The 14,055-nt window shown below is 42.7% G+C and overlaps 1 pseudogene; it reads right to left on the bottom strand.

The window, feature by feature from the left end:
* Nucleotides 1-11,471: 11,471 nt before the first annotated feature.
* LOC102004542 overlaps nt 11,472-14,055 on the bottom strand; it is an 88,058-nt pseudogene continuing 85,474 nt past the window's right edge.

The following is a 14,055-nucleotide window of genomic DNA, read 5'->3' as shown; positions in this document are numbered from 1 at the left end:
TGTGATGTGACAGGGTGCTGGATCTGGATGTGGTGACAGAGTGCTAGGAGCATACTGGTCTTTGGTTCTTGCTATGGGTCTGCTTGGGGTTCCTATGGAACAGTGGTGTACTGGGCCATCAGGAGGCACTCTCAGGATGTTATAGATCAGACCTGTTCTTGAAGTCTGTTAAGAGTTTTATTATGCAAAGTTCAAGCGATAACAGCAGAAAGATGGACCAGAGGCCCAAGTATAGGGATAAGCCAGGATGTCCAGCCTGTTTGTAAGAAGTCACCTCCCTACCCACAGTGAAGCCACCCTTTGCCTTTTTTTGTGCCTGGTGGCTTGGTCCTGGAGGCTGGACTGTCTGATGGATAAAGCACAACCTGTTGATGTAGAAGCAATATTCCTATCCAAGGAAGATACAGGTGCCTCCTTTTTACTGAGTTGAGTAGACCCAGGGCTTGGTGGTCCTGGAGGCCCACCCTGGCCAGTGAATCTACTTCCTTTTGTAAGGCCAGGATGGAATCAGAAATCTTTCCTAGCTCCTCAGATGTTTCTTTTGAGAGCTGCTGGCTGGCTGTGGTGGAGACAACTACCCTGCAACTCCTGCCCCCACACTCACAGAGCCTCCAAAGTCTACTGGTAGGGGAATGAGTATTGGGGCTCATGGGTATTGTCTGAGAGGGGTCTGCACAGGGACCAGAAGCTCAGTTTGTCCAGGGGCTATATCTATTTTGAGGGCCAGGAATACCAGTATACATGCTCCAATCCAGTTTGTGGGCAGACAGAGATAAGCAGAGATTCCACACAGCCGGAAAACCCCATATGTGTTTAGGCAGAAAACATTATGCATAATTAGTGTTTTTTAATCTTAGAACTCTCTTTTTTGTCACTATCCCTTGCTGGTGGTAAGTACAGCCCCCCAAAAAGGGGGAGTAGAGCCTGCATAGTCCTTTTGGGTGGCACCTGGGGTTTTATCCTGCCAGTGTGAGATAAATCTTACAGAGTTGACAAGAACCCACTGGGAGTATTTTAGGTTGGGCAGTAGAAGGCATTGGGCACAGGTGGTGTCCCAGTTGGGGTGTCTGACCAGTGAGTGTGGGTCAGCTGCTGGAGGAGACCACAGTAGAAATTTAAGATATGGAAGTTGGCAGGGTGAGCAGAACTGGAAGCTTACATTTATGAGTTTGTTTCTACACTTGGGAGTCCTGACATTCTAAACCAGACTGAGTCAAATGCTGTGTTCTTGTGGTCATGGGGAAAGCGAAGGTTTAGAGTAAAGTTGCATTTAGACAGGGGTAAGTCTCCTAAGGGTACTCCAGGGGAGACTTAAGATGGCCTGACAGACATAAGATGGCCTGTGAAAAGATTTTTATGACTGTGGCTATTGGTCCTGTGATGTGATGGTGTTTTGGTGTGCCAGGGCCTATAAGCATCTCGTGTGTGCCTCAAAAGTGGGAAAACAGATGGACTCAGCCATGGGCCATGTTGAAGGGGGAATGGGTGTGCACTTGGTGGAGGAAGTAGAAGCAAAGAGGCAAATCCAGCAATCTTATGCTAGTGATGGTTGGGAATGGTTTAGTAGGGAATAAGCTGGGTTTATAGTCTTAATGGGGTAGGAGGGTAGCTCTGGGGCATTGTCTGGGACTGGGGCTGCATTTGGACTGTGGGCAGTTGGGGCAGGGGAGGGTGTGTCATTCTGGGTCTGGGGATACAAGATGCATAGCAGGCAGATTAGGAGCCAAATCATCAGGAGGAAGATGATGGTGAGAAGACTCCCTTGGGTGAGGTATTGCTCAGGTGGAGCCATTGGGGTGTAGGTGGGTGGGAGTTTTACTAAGGGTGGTGCCTGAGAGCACACAAGGGAATGAGTATCAGTCCCACAAAGAAAAGGAAGAAAACTGATAGGAAGCACCTTTTTGTGATGTTCAAGTCAGTTGAGGTTGCTGAAGATAGATCAGCAGCAAATATGAGAGCTAACAGTATGAATGTGAGCTGAAAGGGGAGGTGACAATGCACGGAGTAACCCTGGCATTTGGTGAAGTTAGGCAAAGGATGAGTAGCCGTTCTTACTGGGGTGAGATGGAATCTCAGTGTTGTTTTAATTTGCACTTCTCGAATGATGAATGGTGTTGAATATTTTCTCATATATTTCTTTGCCATTTGTATATCTTTATCCGAGAAGTATGTATTCATCTCAGATGCCCATTTTTGGATTGGGTCTTTGATTTTGGGGGGTGCTGATGTTTCTTAACTCTTTATATGTTCTAGATAGAAGTCTTCTGTCCAATGGACAATTGACTAAAATTTTTTTCCCAATTTGTGGGCTTTTTTACTCTGCTGGTGATTTCTTTAGATGTGAAAAAACTTTTCAGTAGGATGAAATCCCAGTTGTTGATTCTTTGAAGCATTTCCCATGCAGTTTGGTTTTTGTTCAAGAACTCTCTGCCTACCCCTATGTCTTCAAGATTTCTACCTACTTTCTCTTCCAGTAGATTTAGTGTTTCTGTTTTAATATTGAGATCTGTGATTCATTTTGACTTGAGTTTGGTGCATGGTGATAGACATGGGTCTATTTTCAGTCTCTGGCATGTGACAAGCCAGTTTTTCCAGCACCATTTTTTAAAGGGTCTATATTTCTTCCATTGAACTTCTTTGGCCCTTTTGTTAAAGATCAGGTGGCTGAGTGTGTTTGTGGTTACGGTTGCTTCTTCCAGTCTCTTCCATTGCTCCTCAGGTCTGTTTTTTAGCCATGTTGATTTTATTACAATAGCTTTATAATATAATTTCAGGCTAGGAATTGTGATGCTACCTGACTTGTCTTTGTTGCAAAGGATGACTTTTGCTATTCTGGGTCTCTTCTGGTTCCAGATGAATTTTAGGAATGTTTTCTCCAGATCTGTGAGGTACGCTAATGGTATTTTCATTGGAATTGCATTGAATCTCTACAGCCATTTTGGAGTATAGCCATTTTCACAATGTTGGTTCTTCCTATCCATGAGGAAGGAATGTCTTTCCATTTACTGAAATACTCTTCAATCTGTTTTTTGAGAGTACTGCAGTTTTCACTGTATAGATCTTTTACTTCTTTTGTTAGATTGATTACTAAATATTTCATTTTTTTGTGTGCTATTGTGAAAGATATGGTTTCCTTAATTTCTGTTTGTTGTTTGTGTATAGGAATGCTATTGATTTCTGAGTGTTGACTTTGTATCCACCTATGCTACTGAATTTGTTGATTAATTCAAGGCTTCTGGTGGAATTTTTGGGTCTTCCATGTACAGTATCATTTCATCAGCAAATAATTATAATTTCACTTCTTCCTCTTCTACCCTTATTATTTCTCTCTCTTATCTAATTGCTCTAGGTAATGCTTCCAGAACTATGTTCAATAGGAGTGGTGACAGTGGACATTCTTGTCTTGTTCCTGATTTTAAAGTGAAAGTTTTCAGTTTTTTTTTTTTTTCATTTAGTATGATGTTGGCTATTGGTTTTGGTTTGATCAGATTAAGGTAAAGACCATCTATTCCTGTTTTTTTGTAGGGTTTTTGTCGTGAATGAGTGTTGGACTTTGTCAAAAACTTTTTCTGCATCTACTGAGATGATCATGTTGTTTTTGTCTTTGGCTCTATTGACATGGTGTACTACATTCATTGATTCGCATATGCTGAAACATCCCTGCATCTCTGGGATGAATTCCACTTGGTCATGGTGTATAATCTTGATGATTTGCTGAATTCTGTTTGCTAATATTTTGTTATCTTTGTATCTATGTTCGTTAGGCAGATTGGCCTGTAGTTCTCTTTCTTGGTTGGGTCTTTCTCTGGTCTTGATATCAGTATAATACTTGGCTCCAGAAATGAGTTAGGGAGAATTGCTTCCTTTTCAATTTCATTGAAGAGTTTGGGGAGTATTGGCATTAAATCTTCTCTAATTTTCTTTTAGAATTCAGCTGTAAATCCATCAGGACCTGGGCTTTTCTTTGTTGGTAAGCTTTTAATCATGTTTTCAATCTCATTAGTATTGGGTTGCTCAGGATTTTTATATCTTCTTCATTCAACTTTGGTAATTCATATGTGTCTAGGAATCTGTTCCTGTTGCATGGACAATAGTTTTCCATCTTTGACCACAGTCTATGGATTTCCTTTTGAGTAAAATGTGTTTCCTGTATACAGCATATTGTTGGATTTGTTTCTTGATTCACCCTGCCAGTCTGTCTCTATTGACTGGTTAATTGAGGCGATTTACATTAATGATTATACCTGATATGTGTTGGCTTATTTTTGTCATGTTATTTACTTGCTGTTGACTTCCTTTTTCTCTCTGTTTAATTGCTTGCTCTGCTTGAGGGTTCCTTTCTATTGTTGTTCTTGAAATTGTGGTCATTTTTGTCTCTGTCTCGACTATCTTTTAGTACTCTTTGTAAGGTTGGTTTGGCACTCATGAAGTTCTTCAGTTGTTCTTTGTCACGGAAATATTTTACTTCTCCATTGAATTTGAAGGACAGTTTGGCAGGATACATCAGTCTTGGCTGGAAGCTGTTTTGTCTCTGGACCTGTAATCCTTCACTCCAAGCTCTTCTCTACTTGATGGTTTGTGTGGAGAAATATGCTGTGATTCTGATGGGCTTTCCTTTATAGGTGATCTATATCTTTTCTCTAATGGCTTTTAATGTTCTGTTCTTTTGCTAGATATCTGGATCTGGATTATTGTATGTCTGGGTATAGTTTTATTTCGGTTATGACTGTAGTTTTATTTCGGTTATAAGCCTCACCTGTTTGTCAGATTGTTTTTCCATGCTTGGAGAATTTTCAGCTATTACTTCAGCAAATATTCTTTTTATGTCATTTGTGTTGCCTCCTGCTGTTTCATTGACACCTATTAGTCTTACATTATTTCTCTTTGCCTCATCTTGCAGCTGTTCAATTGATTTTTCCTTGATCCTTGTTAATTTTAAGAGATCCTTTCACAATCATTAACTGCAATGCTGTCTTCAAGATCTGAAATCTATCTTAGGCTTCATTCAAGCAATTTTGCCAGTTTTCAACAGAAGTTTTGATTTCTTTGATATCTCTATGAATCTGTTTCATGTATTCTAGTTCTTTCTTATATTGTTCATTTAACATTTCCAATGGTCATCTATTTTTATATATGTCTTCTTTAGATGTGTTGAGCAATTTTTCATTATTGTTGTCATTTCATTTTTTACCTAAGAGATTTCTGATCTGATTTCTTCTATGGTCTGATGGAGCTCTTTCTTTACTTCCATTGCAATTATCTTAGCACTATCAGGTGTGTGATTACCAAGTTGTCCAATGTTGATGTCTCCTGGACTTGTTTTGAATGGGGTGTTCTTTTTTTCTTTTTTGAGATAGTCTTGCTATGCAATTCAGGCTGGCCTTGAGCTCACTTTGTAGCCCAGGCTGGTCTCAAACTTGCAATGACCCTCCTGCCTTAGCCTCCCAAGTGCTGGGGTTACAGGTGTGCGCCAGCATACCTGGCTGAGGTGGAGTTCTGAGATTGCACTTTGGTTCTTCATTTTGTCATTTCTGATGCTGTAGGCAGAGCACCCACTCTCACTCTTCCCTGGTAGCACACCAAAGGTGGCTAACATCCATAGTTTTCCTGGTAGTCAGACTTGTGCCTCAGTGGCCCCAGAGATGGGCTGTTGAGTCTGAGCTCACCAGGCAGTTGGAATGCACCTACTTCTCCCAGGTCTCAGACACAAACTGCAATAGCAGTAGATCGCAGATTGCCTGATCCAGTGTCTCCACACAGCTCAGGGCATGTGCAGGACCAAGATGTAAGCTATACTTGCAGTGTGACCATGGACCACCTGGTCCTGTGTCCCCAGGAAGCTCAGGCTCTTGAAGTGTGGGCCCAGTCACAAACAGCAGTGTGAGCAGTTTGTGGGCCATCTGGGTCACATCTCCAGGCAGCTCAGGGTGCACAGAAGGCCCAGACGCAGACTGGTATGGCAGCAGAATCACAGGCAGCCTGTTCTACTGTCCCCAGGAAGTTGGTGGGGTGTACCTGGCTCTCTCAGCACTCAGCTGTGAACCCTGACGTCAGAAGATAGCAGATCACCTGATCCAGTGTCCCCAGGCAACTCTGGGTGCGTGTAGGACCCAGATACAGGCTGCACTGGCAATGTGATCGTGGCCTGCCTGGTCTTGTGTCCCCAGGCAGCTCAGGGCACAAGCAGAGCCCAGACATGGACTGTGGTGTCAGCAGTTCATGGACCACTTGATCCAGTGTCCCCAGGCAGCTCCGGGCATGCACAGGGTGGGCCCAGTTGTGAACTGCGGTGTTAGCCAGTGGTGGATTTGCATGAAACACTGTTATGTGCTCAGGGGGAGAACTTGGGTATTTTTTGTAGTGTCTGGATATAGTTGTGATGGTTTGCAAATTTGGGCCTTGGACAGGGAGACTCAGTATCCCTTATTGTCTAAATATTCAAGGGTGAGGGTGTTGATGGCAAGATAGGGTGGACAGGCTGCAGTGAAGTAGGTGATCAATGTACTGGAGGAGACAGGAAGTGATGCTGTGGAAGGAAAAGAGGTTGTCAATAGTGGGGGCCATCACAGAAACCTTGGGTGTGGGAAAAAGAGGTCCAGAGGTCTGGTTGACGGCCGTGGCAGAAAAGTGAGTCTGAGCAAACTCGGACTCCTCGGCAAGCCGAGTAAACGCCCTGCCTAGGTTGTCCTACTCTGACCTCTTGCTTCCACACAGCCCCCAGCCAAAAGTACCGCCTCCAAACTACACCCCTAACCCACCTCCCTTGCCACACCTCTAGCCTGCCCTATAAAATGCCTAATACTTCCGCAATAAAGTAGATCTGCGCTACCAGCCTGGTCTCCGGTGTCCTCTTTCTTCACCATCGCCGCTTACCACGGGCCCAGGTCCCTCGACCCAAGGAGGTTCAACCTCACTTGGGGTAGAAACATCCAGTGGACCTGCTGTGACTGGTGGGTGTCCAGGTCTGTCCATGTGAAGGCAGAGTGGCTGTGATTTAGGATATAGTAAAAAAGGCATCTTTGAGATCTAGGATGGTGTAGTGTGTGGTGGATGAGGGGATGGAGAACAGGATGGCATAGGGATCGGAGAGTATAGGGTGAATCGGGAGCACAGTCTAGTTGATGGCTCAGGGGAACTGACCCAGACAGTATGACTAGTCTGATTTTTTGACAGCAAGGATGGGGATGCTGAAAGGGGAACTGACAGGCCTGAGAAGGCCATGTTTGAGGAGACAGGTGATGACACGTTTTGGTCCTGGGAAAGCTAAGTCAGGTAGGGGGAACTGGCACTAAGCAGGGTATGAGTGATCATCTTTAAGTGCAATGAGGAGGGGAACTCAGTGTCTGGCTACAGAAGGGGTAAACATATCTCAGATGCATGAGTTTAAGGAGAGAGAAGGGTTGGAGCAGGGAGGTGAGAGTAGGAAGGCAATGGAGCATGAGGTGGTACCAGGGATAGTTAAGAGTAGCAGACAGTTTTGTTAAGATGTTTCTCCTGAGAAGCAGGATGCAGCAGGTCAGGATGCCCAGAAAGGCATGGGAGAACATGTGGTTGTGTTTTATTGCTTTTTCTTTTTTGGGGGGTACCAGGAATTGAGATCAGGACCTTGTGGTTGCCTGGAAGGCATTGTGCCACTGATCTATATCCCTGGCTCAAATATGGGGTTCCACAGCTGATAGAGCAAGGGAGTATTGGGAGGCCTAGATATGGTACCATCTATCCCAACAACAGAAATGTCAGGAGCTATCCTGGAAAAGGAGTGGAATAGGTCACTCCCATGTCAGTTAAGAATGAAAGTCTCACCTTCCACCTTAAGACTTACCCAAAGTTCAGTAGCTGTGATGATCTGGGGGGCATCTGAGAGTACTGGGGTATGTCACTCATCCTAGGCCCAACCAATCAGGTCAGAGAACTAGGTTGTCCTGTGGGGTGCCCTGGGAGGAGACCCCTGTAGCAACCCTGGTTTCCATGGGGCAGTCTGACTCCCAGTGAGGGTCCCCACACATGGGACAAGGGTTGGGAGGGGATTAGAGGTTGGGGCACTCTTTTGCCCAGTGACCTGACTGCTGACACTTAAAGCAGGGCCCTGGAGGGATGGATAACCCATTTATGCCCCAGGGCATTATGTTAGCATCCTGTTTGGGTTTGTTATGGTGGAGGCAAGTAACTGTAAGTCAGAGCTGTATTGCTGGTGGGCAGCCTCATCTCAGTTGTTATATACCTTGATGGCCCAAGGTATTAATTTGTGTTGTAGGGTCTGAGGGCCTGTCTCAATTTTACAGAGTTTTTTTGTGAATGTCAGGAGCTGACTGGGTGATAAAATGCATTTTGAGAATCAATTGTCCCTTAGGGCTTTCCGGATTAAGGGTAGTATATTTCCTTACAGTGGGTGCCAGTTAGGACATAAACTGAGCCTGATTTTCATCCTTGTTTTGAGTAATCACCTTAAGTTTGTCATAATTGACTGACTGTGTGCTGCTCTTTTCAATCCCTCCATGAGGCAAGTGATTATGTAATCTCTTGTTCTCTTAGGTTCTTTCTTCATCTCTTTGGTTAAAGTCCTATAAGGTCTGGTCCAGGAAATAGCCATGGCACCATCCCTCAATAAGGGCATGGTCCAGTGGTGGTCATCAGCATATGTTTCAGCCAGGGTTCAGATTTGTTTTCATTCCTCAGGGGAGAAGGTGGAAGTGAGGATGACATTGATGTCATCCCAAGTAAAGTCATAGCTTTGAATGAGGTATTGAAACTCTTGGATGTAAGTGCAGGGGTCAAACAGAAAGGAACCAATGTGGTGAGCAATTTGAGATCACTGAGGGAAAAGGGAACATGGACCTGGACAATGTCCTCCGCATCAGCAAACTCATGGAGGGTTGGGGAGCAGGAGTTGAGGGGCCAAAGCAGAGCCCAGAGTGCATGTGAGAGGGACTGGGGTGAGAGGTGGGAAATGAGTGGAACTGTGGGATGGGGGGTTGTCCAGGAGAAGTAGGGGGATTAGGGGTAAGGCTGGGGAAGCTGCAGCAGTCAAAAGGGCTACAGAGAAGGGAGAGTGGCAGGTGGAAGAGGGCATGGTGGAGGAGCGAAGAGGGATCAGCAGTGAAAGTCGATTTGTAGCTAGGAGGGCGCAGAGAGGGAGCAGTGGGCGGTGTGGAAATGAGTTCCATAGAGACACAGGAGGTACAGAGGGAGGGGAATCTGTGGAGAGCAAAAAATGCCTGGACATGTGGAACCTCAGACCATTTTCCAGCTGGTGACAGTTATTCTCAAGGTCTCAGAGAATTGAGAAATCAGATGTGCCATGGAGTGGCCATTGGGAGCCATTATCTAGTGTGTAGGTTACCCATGACATGTTACAGAAATAGACAAGATGCTTTGCCTTCAGCTCAGGGGTAAGTTGGAGAGGTTTGGGATTTTTAAGCACTCAGTGGGGTCAAGGCAGGAAGAGAGGGTAAACTGCCCATGGTGGTTCCCAGCACCAGTTGAACAGAAGCTACTCAAGAAAGAGAAGGGATCTCTCTAATCAGTTCCTTGAGCCCAAGTGAGTGGACAGGCAACCAAACCAGATGTCCATGAAATTGGGTGGCCACCAAGGAGTCAGACTCCCAGGGGTGAGTGTGACCAGTACTGGGTTTTTGGAGCATGATTCAGGCTGGATCTAGAAAGCCACATAGAGTGAGGGGGAAAGCAGAGACAAGTGACAGACAGGAAGAGGTGACAGCATGTACATGACACTTACCTGACCTGGAGAAGGAACCAAGACTAGCAGCAAGTCACAGAGAGGTAGGGCCACAGGTCAGATGTCAAAGGCAGTCTCGAAGTGCCACAGAGGTTGCCTAGAGAGGGAGATCAGATCCTCCTAGGTGGAGATCTCAACCTTCCTGGGTTTTGGCACCAGATGTTAGGGTAAACTGAGGCACAGTGGAGACCACTGAGACAAGCAGACTTTAAGTAACATGTGAGGACTTTATTGCAGACTGGGTGGGGCCAGGCCAAGGGCAAAAAGACCACTGGCCCCAAGCAAGGGCAAGAGCATAGGACAGTTTAGGTGGGGGATGGGGGCACTGCTGAGTAGGGGCACAAAATTTGGGGTCTCTGAGTAGGGGGCCTAGGACTAGAAGAGAGATGGGGCAGTGTTGGGTACACAGGATGCTGGCAGGCACAGCATATCTCTTGTGGGTTTTTGAGGAATCAGCTCTCTGAAGGTTGAGCTGTGTGGGGCAGCTGCTAGCTGATGGAGCTGCACGAGGAAGCTGCTGGCTTCTTGAACAACACATTCCCACAGGGGTCAATAACAGATCTGCTTGGGGACTTTTTCTCTCCTAGCTGGGTGGGGGTCTGGTTTGGACACCTGATATAATCTGTGATATCCTATTTGAGAAAAATTATGATACTGCTTGACTATGGCAATGGGAACTTATACCAGTACGGTTTATATTCTGACATGACTGAGGGAAAAATTACCACCAAATAAAACATTGCAACATAAGCATGAAAAGTAAAATTTTGATAGTGGAAAAAAAACCCTAAAATTTTATGCACATGAAAATAATGGCTCCAATATCAAAGAAAAAATAGACAAAAGTATGTACTCCATTAATCTACAATTATGTTGGGATATACGCAGGTATCTTCTCAAGATGTGAAAAGCATAACATTTGCTAAGCTACATATTATTTGTAAGCAATTTAACTTTAATAAAAAACTCATGTTCACAAGTCTCTAAAAATATAGATCTTAATATAAAATATAGCATCCAATTCAGCAATATCTTTTATTATACAGAAGATATAGTAAAGTATAAGCTAATAGAAAGACATGAATTACCAAAAAAATCAGTACAGTTTTTTTTAGTTGTCATTACCTCCCAATCTATAAAATAAACACGAAAACCCCCAACAAAAACTACATAAATACTAAGCCTACTGGAAAGTAAATGAAATGCTTCATCTATACATTGAATATAATGTAAAATAAATGAAAAAGTGACCATCTAACTGGATTAAAAGGTACTACAGATCAAGCTCTGAGAGTATTGCTTACAGGAAAATACAGAACTATGTCAGCTCCATAGTTATGTTTAATGAAAACCCTGTAATGCTTTGTGTCTAGATGTCCTCCCCAAAGCCTCATATAGACATAGGGCTATTTTGGAGGTGGCTGAATCTAGAGTATGTAATACTGGGATTATTACTCATCAGTCTACTGATTGGTTTGGCACTGCCCTAATGCTAGCAGTCTGGATAAGATATAAGGGGTAGAAAGACACTGTTAATCCCACTTGTTACTTTTGCTACCTTGTTGGTGGCATGAACTGCTACCCCTCTGCCATGTGCTCTGCTACCATGCAACCAGCTGATTATGGACTGAAACCTCTGCAAACTCTGAGCTAAATAAACCTTTCCTCTTTTAACATCAGGTGTGAGGTATTCTGTCTCAGCAGTGTGAGAAAAGTAATTAAGACACCCTACAAATATATAATTCAGAGTTTTACTGAGCAAGGAAGTTACTGAAAAACACTGTATTTATACTTTACAATATCTCTTTTGGGTACTGTATTTTCTGGGGCACTCTACACAGAAATATATGACATTGTGTCAATAGTACCCAAGATATTTTCATAGGATTTGCAAAATATGCTTAAATGCACATGGTTTTCCCCTAGTGTGACTTGTTTCATGCATTTGAAAATATTTTGTGGCTTCTGAATGATTTTCCACATTGCTTACACACATAGGGTCTCTTAACAGTGTTCTTTTGTGATTTCAAAGTAATGTGTTATGAGTGAATGCTTTTCCACACTGCTTACACATGAGGTTTTTCCCCAGTCTGAGTTCTTTTATGAATTTGAAGTGATACATTGTAAGTGAAGGCTTTCCCACATTACTTACATACATAGGGTTTCTCCTTAGTATGAATTCTTTCATGTATTTGACAATATTTGTATACACTGAAAGCTTTGCCACATTGTTTACATGTATAGGGTTTATCCCTAGTATGAATTCTTTCATGTGTTTGACAATACTTCTTTGTACTGAATGCTTTCCCACATGTTTTACATACATAAGGTTTTTCCCCTTTGTGACTTCTTTCATGGGTTTCACAATACTTGTTTGTAGTGAATGCTTTCCCACATGTTTTACATACATAAGGTTTTTCCCCTTTGTGACTTCTTTCATGGGTTCGACAATGACTTTGTCTACTAAATGCTTTCCCACATTGCAAACATACATAGGGTTTCTCTCCAGTGTGACTTCTTTCATGTCTATACAATGCACTGCTAGTAATAAAAGCTCTCCCACACTGCTTACACACATAAGGTTTTTCCCCTTTATGAGTTCTTTTATGTATTTGACAATAACTGTATGTACTGAACGCTTTCCCACATTGCTCACATACATATGGCTTCACACCTGTGTGACTTCTTTTATGTCTACCCAATGAACCACTAGCAGTAAAGGTTTTTCCACACTGCTCACACATATAAGGTTTCTCCCAAGTGTGAATTCTTTCATGTCTTTGATAAAAACTGTGTGCACTAAAAGCTTCCCCACATTGCTTACAAACATAAGGTTTTTCCCCAGTGTGTCTTCTTTCATGTATTTGACAAAGACTGTGTGTACTGAAAGTTTTCCCACATTGCTTACATATATACGGTTTCTCTCCAGTGTGCCTTCTTTCATGTATTTGACAAAGACTGTGTGTACTGAAAGTTTTCCCACAATGTTTACATACAAAGGTTTTCTGGGCAGTGTGTCTTCTACATGTTTGATGACTGTGCATTGTGAAAGCTTTCCCACATTTATCATGGTGATTCCGAGCTTTGTATTGACAGCTTTTCTCTACCTCTTCATTTCTGTGAAGAAATAAAAATAAACAAACCAATCACAATAAAAGGTGCCTCTTAAGAATTTCTGACAACGAATTGAATAATTATGCTGGAAGATGCCTATTAAAAAGAGCTATTACCAAACAAAAACCTGTTTCTTTGGGATTTTTATAACTGTATATGTTTGCAGTACACAATGTTTACTTTCATTTTGGGGAATTGGTACATATGTATAGCATATAGCAACTACTTTTGACCCTTTTCCCATCAATCTCCCCATTCTCTCCTTTTGATCCTCTTACTCATCTCCAAAAATTCTGTCTCCCTGTTTTCTACCATCTCTATTTTACTCCTAAACATATATTTTGGGTTTCTCATAAAAGAGAAACCATTTGATATTTAATGTCTGTGTGCCAAATATTGCATTTAACATTATGGGATAAAGGTCCTTCCATTTTGGGGGGTGGGGTTGGCAAACGACATCAATTTATTCTTTTTATGACAGAAAGTATAGCACCTTTTTGTCTGGTTTTTTCCAGTGCTGAAAAGTAAACCCAAGATTCTTACTGCTGAATTACATCCTCGGCTTTTAAAAAAATGGTTTTTGGAGAAACGTTCTCATCAGTCATTAAGTTTGACTGTCTGAGCTTGAAGCTCTCATCTTGCCTGAGGTTTCCAGGGCACAGTGATTATAGCATGTACGAGCAGCTAGAGAGCTAGTTATTGTGAACCTGAACTAAATTTGAACATGGCCTCATATATACAGTTTGTGTGGTTTTTATATTTCTGTTCACAGCCTGACTCTTGAGAAACATTGCTCCTTCTTGTGTAAGCAAATTACCTTGGATGTCTCCATGAATTTTTCTTTTTTTCTTCATTTTGTTGGTTCTCCCAGTTTCTTCCTGAATTGCAGACATAGAAATAAAATGAGTTAATATTTTTACATACAAAGTACTAGATGCCAGTTATAATGTGACTACATATAATGTGACCATGCCTAGGACATTGATACAAAATTTTTATATTCTTATAATGAAAATATACCAATGTCCAAGAAAAACTGTTCTCCATTTGATTTAGAATATGAGGTCATTCTTACCTATAGCAGCCACGTTCTGACAGGTTTCCCACATCACATCTCTGTAGATCTTCCTTTGGGATGGATTCAGCAAAGCCCACTCCTCCATGGTGAAGTTCACAGTCACATCCTCAAAAGTTATTGCCTCCTA

This window comes from Chinchilla lanigera, unplaced genomic scaffold (assembly GCF_000276665.1).
Source record: "Chinchilla lanigera isolate Chin_1 unplaced genomic scaffold, ChiLan1.0 scaffold00206, whole genome shotgun sequence".
In the NCBI taxonomy this organism is placed as follows: Eukaryota; Metazoa; Chordata; class Mammalia; order Rodentia; family Chinchillidae; genus Chinchilla; species Chinchilla lanigera.
The sequence above is the reverse complement of the archived record's forward strand: the minus strand, read 5'-3'. Positions and strand labels throughout refer to the sequence as shown.